At 43.2% G+C, this 8,264-nt stretch overlaps 1 long non-coding RNA gene across 4 annotated transcripts in view; it reads right to left on the bottom strand.

Annotated features, from left to right (window-relative positions):
* Positions 1-1,818: 1,818 nt before the first annotated feature.
* The window catches only part of LOC147000987 (uncharacterized), a 62,586-nt gene continuing 56,140 nt past the window's right edge, over positions 1,819-8,264 (bottom strand). For 2 of the 4 annotated variants that reach the window (XR_015045330.1, XR_015045329.1), the window contains 3 exons: positions 4,819-5,035; positions 4,184-4,259; positions 1,819-3,481 (listed from right to left, as the gene is read on the bottom strand). This is a non-coding gene — a long non-coding RNA (uncharacterized LOC147000987). The remainder of the gene's footprint in view (positions 3,482-4,183; positions 4,260-4,818; positions 5,036-8,264) is intronic. The other 2 variants (XR_015045331.1, XR_015045332.1) reach the window with 2 other exon arrangements.

Raw genomic sequence — 8,264 nt, 5'->3', positions numbered from 1 at the left:
CTGCCAACAGAGAGCTATGATTAGTTCCAGCTGGCAAGCTCTTCCCTGCCACACAAAATATGCTGGTAACCTGGCCTCACCACACCACACTCTCCCACCACAGAACTTGAACTTCTCTCTGCAGGACACTTAATAGCCAGGCCAAATTCACACAATGTGATGTTGCTGTGTGCAATGCTGTTCTCATTGGTTAGTGAACAGAACACATCATCTGTGTGAGGACATGCTATGACTGTTCCACCTGTACACAGCCTATTTCTCAGTGTGGTTCACCAGATCTCCCTCGGCAGCCTGTTCCAGCACCGTAAAGATATGGTTTTTGGTTTTGATCACATGGAACAGCTTCGTTATATTTGGATGCCTATCTCAATCAGGTTCACTTAGTCATTTTTCTTACCCCTTTCCTGTCTTCTGAAAGTGGCCTACACCTCCTTGTTGAGATGGTACAGCTCAGGAAAGCAGCCTTTGTCAAGGGTCATGAAGATGAGATGATCTGAAAGGGGCACAATTTTGGAGGACCTGGTCTACATGTTAGCTTCATTGTGGCCTGCTCTGTATATTTGCCTGAATGTTGCTTGACAATTTCCATCCTAACATCAGCTGACAAAACACTGAGATGAAAACCATGATATTTCACACAAGAGAAACAGGTCAGGAAACAGATTTACTGCTCTCGTTTCACACATGGAAAAGTGAGAGGGAGTTAAGATGGTTCCACGGTACACTTCAGGGTCATAGAAAAATAACATTAAAAAAAAAACACTACAACAACGACAACAAAAAAACCCTAAAGCAGTAGCAGAACCTAACCAAACAGACGATAATGAACAATGAAAAAAATGTGTTGTCCTTGGAAAATCAGGTGAAACTGAGGAAGAATTACCACAACTAAACAAATGAGAAGATATAGAATAAAACTATAGATACAGAAATACTATAGCAGATACAATAAGGCTCTAAGAACCATTATAAGAGATCTCAGAATCTGTAGAATAGATATAGGAAACCTATGACACAATCCATTATGAATGAGGGAGAAATGGGTAAATTTCCAATTACATATAAATTGCCTGAATAGATCAGTAAAAGGCAATGAAGAAATATTAATAAACAAATACAAATCAACAAAGTGCTCAAGACCACAAATATTCTTGAATGAAAACTTCCAGAAGTTTAAAGAACACCAAAGTTCCTAAAATAATTCCATAAAATGGAAGGGAAGGGACACTTCCCAATGTGTCTTAGAAAGCCAATATTACCCTATAACCAAAATCAGATAAAGTGAAAATAGGTGGACCTTCAATGGATAGAGTTGGTTACCACCAGACCTGATGACCCAAGTTTAATTTCTCAAGCCCAAATAGTGGATTTAGAGATCTGCCTCACAATTTGTCCTCTGATTTTCACATGTATGCAGACACACATATGCAATTAAAACTACATTACCCAGATATTATGTCAAAATTGCCATGTAAAAATGTGAAAACCTAACAAGATGGCTTGATACTTCACGATAGTTCAACACACATTTTAAACATCAGATTCATGATCAAGATCACTTCCTTCATGAATATGGAATGAGCCTTAAATACACACATCCTTAAATTAAAAATGTAAAGTATAAACAAGACAAAAAAGTGTGTAGCCTTAAGAATGACATTTTGTCCTTTTAAATCATGATTTAAAAAAAAAAAGGAGAGGCTTTCTTAAATGTTGGTATTTGGGAATGAATAACAATTAGTCTTTAAAGCCCCTTCTAACACGGCATTTTACAATATTAATTGCTCACTTACTGACATGTTCTCATTTGAAAAATGGTCGACATGTTTCATTCATTCCTTTTATTGGTTTGATATCCCATTAGCCATGGCTGTTAACTCTGGTCTATTAAAGGGAATAAGCAAGAAAAAAAAAAAAAGAATGACATTTGGTCCTTTTCCAGAAAGTAGGTGGAAGTAGGGATAATGCTCCATGTAATAAGCCAAGTCCCTAAAGACAAATGTGCTGTGTTTTCTCTCCTATGCAGAATGTGCACGTTTGGCAGAGCCTGGAAATAAGAGGACATGAAAGAGGGGAGAGTTCTGCTTCTCTAGGGTGTTCCATAGGGCATGTGCTGGCCTGGGGTCTGGGTGTCTCAATCACTACACACTGTCCAGGAGTGCTGCACAGGGTTCTGGGAGGTTCAGAATCCAGACTCTTGCAGCCCCAAGGCGTCCATTAGACAGACAGTGGGGAGAGAGGCTCAGTGCCTAGGACCCAACCTAAGTGATTCAGACAAGATGAGAAGGCATGGTGAGAGACCCACCTCACTAGCAAGCCTGGTGTGGATGTTCATCTTTTATCCTCTCAGTGTTAACTCCTTTCAGCCCACCTCTTTGGGAGGTTGTTCCATCACCATATGGGTTCAGAGAACATAAAGGAGAGTGTCACAAGAACCTCAGAGCAAACAAAGTCTGTTCCTCCATTGAAAACAACCCTAGAGCCCCCTCCCCCCACCAAAAATGGACAGAAATCAAAAATATGAACAGAACAAAGCTCTCCAGAAAGCCTCACCACCAGGGTAATTGAAAATGTCTGACAAACTGTCCACTGAGATAATGCTGTGAAGGACATAAAGTGTTACACACACACACACGGACACACACACGGACACACACATACACCCCGCCCCCCGCATGCACACACACACACACACACACTGCATAATTCAAGATTACAAGATTCTATGGCACTTCTCAGTCTGGAGAAATAAACATTTTGTTCCTATTGTGGGATGCATCTGGAACGCCTTTCATTCTGGCATAACTTTCTGTCTGACCCTCAAGCCTGCATACACTGTAGAGTATATGTGTATGCACTAATCAGTGCAGCAGGACCTGTCACTATGTCCTCAGGAGTTTCTTATACCTACATATAAACATGGGATCACACAAGGTAATCAAAGACTGTTTTCAAAAGACTTGCCCTGGGTTTTAGGTATACAGAAAGATACTTACATAACATGCCCACCCAGGCATCTCTTTGTCTGTGGACTCTGAGGAAAGAGTCTCTAACAGGCCTGACTCATAGCCTGGGGCTCTGAGTGTGGGATCTCCAGACCATCACAGTGTCAGCCTGCCTTCTTTCATAGCTGAGAATAGGTGTCCAATGTGTCTATGTTGAGAAGTGGGGATTACTAGGAGACCTGGTTCTCCCTCTACTACTCTTTAATTAATTGTTGAGAGAAATATGAATTCTTTGCTTGTGTGCAAAAGCCTGGGATTCATCAGGAGACATGAACCTGGAAGCAATAGCACCTGGATGCTGTTGTATAGTAGTATTTTGCAACATGTAAGAGCAGAGCCTCCTGGTCCCATGGCAAGCAAATCTCTGGCACACCTGGCATCACCAACTCAGAAGACTGGATTCGAATCCACAGCCACACTTTTAGATGAGGAAGTCAGGAGGGAGATGAGTCTGCTACAGGAGGCTAGATACAGACCTGGAATTTAAGAGACCCTGGGTGAGTGCTTCCCCTCCCTGAACCTGGTTGCTTTTGAAAAATATGGCAGAGGAAGGAAGAGCAGCCTCTTCCAGAGCATTGATGCTCATGCCAAGCACAGGACAGTGGGACCCTGCCAACCCAGGGCTGAGAGCTGCTGTTTACACAGAGATATGCCAGCTTTCAGGTCCAGAAGACATGAGATGAGGGTGACCAGAGGCATGGGGATCCCTACACTAGTACACTTCAAGCATGGCTGACAGCCTGGCTCCACTGCAGCCTCCCAGCTGGACTTCCCAGGCCTCTGCTCATGAAGATGAGGGACAGCCAAGTGAAGGCCTGTCCTCTTCCCATGCCAGTTACAATAAACTCGGGCTTGCAGGGAATAGGATTCTTATTTGACACCAACTTGGAGACAGGAATAATCAGCATTTGGATGAGTGCATAGCCTGCTGCAACAGCTGTTTAGGCCACCACATCTCCCAAAGCACCTGAAAGCAGGGTGTAGTGGCTGTCCTTCATGCTTCCCAAGCAGACATCCTCTCTGCATGCTCCTCTCCCTGAACCCACCCAAGGACAGCACCCACCACTTATCAAAGACCCTCCTGGTCTTTTTTAGTTACTAGTCAGCAAACAAGTCACAGGAATGCTGTTTCCCAAATCACATCTATGGCAGAATGCTCAAGCCAGGCCAGCACTCACCTCCCACCTCCTCATTCATGATGTCCAGACTCATAGATTGTGAGAATAAAGCAGAGGTTAACTTCATTCCACTCTCCTGAGAGAAAAAAGAAGGTATATGATTCTTTTTGTTGATTTGTTTTTCAAGGCAAAGTTTCTCTGTATAGCCCTGGCTGTCCTGGAACTCACTCTATAGACCAGGCTGGCCTTGAATTCAGAAATCTGCCTTTCTCTGCCTCCCAAGTTCTGGGATTAAAGGCCTGGGCCACACTTCCTGGCAAGGTAGATGATTCTTAAAAGAATCTCCACAAAAGCAGGTTCCATAAACTGAGCTCACATGTCCAGGAAGCCAGCTGTTTAAGGATTGCAGGGGAAATACAGCTGACCCCACCACTGAAAACTGGTGTTTGCAAAAATGCACAACAGAGCTCACACTTTCAAAAACATATCTAGAGAAAATTGCTAACTACCCCATACTGCCCCTGCAAAACCCCTTTCCCAATTAATGAACATTAGCTGCAAAACTCCTGCTTTGTGTGCAGGCTAAATCATCTCAGTCTTATGTGCCCTGCCATCTTGTAGCAGCATACACTATCCTTAGCATCCACACGCCCCACCCACAGAATTTATTAGAAATCAGGACCTATTACACACACCACTGGGGGCAGCCAGCAGCCAGGTGTTTCATCAGACTCTCATGGACACCTCCATATCAGTACAACGTACTGACATGCCTCCATGGCACAGACACAGACTCTTACAGTGTAGTAAAACAGTGCCAGGCTGACGGCATCCAGGAGGGCCTCTTACATGGCAGTATATGATTGATGTGCTGCGTTGAGTATGAAACATATCAGGTTCAGTATGTCCCTCCTGCAATCCAAAAAAAAAAAAAAAAAAAGCTAGATATCGAGTATTGTTACACACCTCACACCTTACATAAGCATCTAGCTATCAGACCCCCTGGTCTTCTACACATTGTGCAGGCACTGCTAATGAACAACCCTGGTATAACCACATTTCTTTTTAAAACACTCAAGAGGCACTGATGCGTGGCAAGCCACCCCCAAGCCTGTACTCACTGAAAATTCCTGAATTTCTTCGCATTACTATCACTGGACTCTCAAACCTCTAGGTAATGAATAATGACACAGAAACGTATATTTGTTTATTGTAGCTTGGGCCTTAGCTTACTACCCCACAACAAGCATGTATAACTTCATTAACCCATTTATTCTAATTCACATTTCTCACATGTCTCATAACCTCATGTTCAGTACATCTGACTTCCTGCATTTCTGGCTGGAAAATCCCTCCCACCTCAGATTTCTTCCCACAGTTCCTCTCTCATCCCATAAGTTCCACCTTCTGTATTCTGCACAGATATAGGCTTGCAGCTCTTTATTAAAGCCAGAGAATGCCTTAGGCTAGTAAGGAGGACAGAGATAAAGTACACTCAGTGCACAGAAATGCTACTCTAGTAAAGACCCAGCAGGGTGTCAGTCCCTCTAACACACCCCATCACCACCACAACCCCTGCTGGAAATCATCCCTGACTGACACCACCTCCATGCTGTCCATCACAACGGTGTGTAAGTGTAAGAATGGGTTGCACAATACTCTAGAGCCGTACCTACACAACTATGTGCTAGGCTCCAGTGATCTATGCCCTCTCCCAAACCAAACATATGGTCTTTGGTGTTATCTCCTCACCATTGCCACCCAAACTACACTGGCCTCCCTTGTACTACTGCTGGCCTGCCATGTACTGCCCTCCAACCAAAATTTTTAGAAATCAGGCTTTGTTGGACAACACTTCCAGGCTGTCATTTCAAATACAATGACAGGTATTAGAGCCTTCTACACAAATGTTCTTCTTGCACCCCACATAGATCACTAAGCATCCATGCCCAACTGAACAATGGGGGTTATGGCCACATATACACATCTAGGTATCTTACCGAAAAACACTGTTAGAAGCAGACCTCGCAAGATATGCACCTCTGTTGAACCCAAAGCCACATGTGTTTGGCTGGCCTTGCTGGGCTCACTATCCCTAGACTCTTCAAATTCAAACATACCTCTTGGTATCAGGTCCTCACCCTCCTTCATCCCAAACCAACACTTACTCTTATGTGTTTTCCCATGATGGTAGTCCTCTGCCATGTTTCAGGTACACATTAGGTTACATGACAACAGTATACACACACACACACAAACACACAAAGACTGCTAGGAATCAGGTCCTCCTGGATACTTCCCCTGTCTCTGCCACCACATACACATTGTTATGCACTGGACTCTCTTGGACTACCTTCATCAACCCTCCATACAATGTTACCTTGCCCTATTGGACACTACCCAGCATCCTGTGATAGGAGCAAGGTTTTCTTGAACATGGTCCCTACAACACGGACAGCAAAATATTTATTTTAAAGCCATACTAACTAGACTTAGCACTTTTGCCATCCTTTCTAAAATTACAGGTGTCAGGCCTCCTAGACAACTAGGTCAACTGACAACCTACATAGAATTCAAGATATCAGACCCTACTGGACACCCTTCTACCACAACTGCCATCCTACTATATAACCCTAAATCTCAGCTGCCACTCACTGCTACCATGTATATACTAACAGGTGTCAGAGCATGCCTGGCGCAGCCTCAGACCCTGACTGGATACCAGCATAGCTTCACCATCTATAAACTTGTAGGTATCAAGGATCCTTGTCAAACATTCATCCAACATTTCATTGTTTATGTAAAAATGAATCAGAGTATGCATCTCACTTGTGTGAAGATGGTTTTCATCTTTAAGAAATACTACAGCAATATTCACACAATACTGTTTTCAAACAAATGAAGGATTATTTGAAGTAAATATTTGATGGACTCATCAGTATTACAAATAGAGACACAGTTTAGTTCCTCTGAAAATGTTCTCAATTGAAAACTTTGGTCATGAATGGATGAAGTTTAAAGGACCCTTGCTCTTCACCACAAAGCCTGACAGCCTCCTGCTGTGTGGGTCACAGAGAAACCTTGATAATCTCATGATGGCCTGGGTGATCCTAACCACTAAAAGATCATGGGCACAGAGGTCCCAGGGTTCCCAAAGTCAGAATATGGTACTAGGTAAATGTCTCAGGAAGACAAACACAGCCCTGAGCTCACCCATACTCAAGTTATAAGATATCCTGGTAGACCACCATCTCTCGTACACTGTCATATATAAGGATTTGTAAGATACCCCACCCTTCTAACATCAAATCCCCAAATAATATTAGTCAGAATGGCTAAGATAAAAAATTCAGGTGACAGCAGATGCTGGCGAGGATGTGGAGAAAGAGGAACACTCCTCCATTGTTGGTGGGATTGCAAGCTTGTACAACCACTCTGGAAATCAGTCTGGCAGTTCCTCAGAAAATTGGATATAGTACTACTGGAGGATCCCACAATACCTCTCCTGGTCCTATATCCAGAAGATGTTCCAACCGGTAAGAAGGACACATGCTCCACTATGTTCATAGCAGCCTTATTTATAATAGCCAGAAGTTGGAAGGAACCCAGATGCCCCTCAACAGAGGAATGGATACAGAAAATGTGGTACATTTATACAATGAAGTACTACTCAGCTATTAAAAACAATGAATTTATGAAATTCCTAGGCAAATCAATGGACCTGGAGGGCATCATCCTGAGTGAGGTAACCCAATCACAAAAGAACTCTCATGATATGTACTCACTGATAAGTGGATATTAGTCCAGAATCTTAGAATACCCAAGATTCAAGACAACAATTTGCAAAACACATGAAACTCAAGAAGAACAAAGACCAAAGTCTGGACACTTTGCCCCTTCTTAGAATTGGGAACAAAACAAACATGGAAGGCGTTACAGAGACAAAGTTTGGAGCTGAGACAAAAGCCTGGACCATCTAGAGACTGCCATACCCAGGGATCCATCCAATAATCAGCCTCCAAACGCTGACACCATTGCATACACCAGCAAGATTTTGCTGAAAGGACCCTGATATAGCTGTCTCTTGTGAGGTGATGTCAGTGCCTGGCAAACACAGAAGTGGATGCTCACAGTCAGTTAT

Source organism: Mus caroli, unplaced genomic scaffold (genome assembly GCF_978045245.1).
Source record: "Mus caroli unplaced genomic scaffold, Mus_caroli_1 scaffold_15, whole genome shotgun sequence".
NCBI classification, from domain to species: domain Eukaryota; kingdom Metazoa; phylum Chordata; class Mammalia; order Rodentia; family Muridae; genus Mus; species Mus caroli.
The sequence above is the reverse complement of the archived record's forward strand: the minus strand, read 5'-3'. Positions and strand labels throughout refer to the sequence as shown.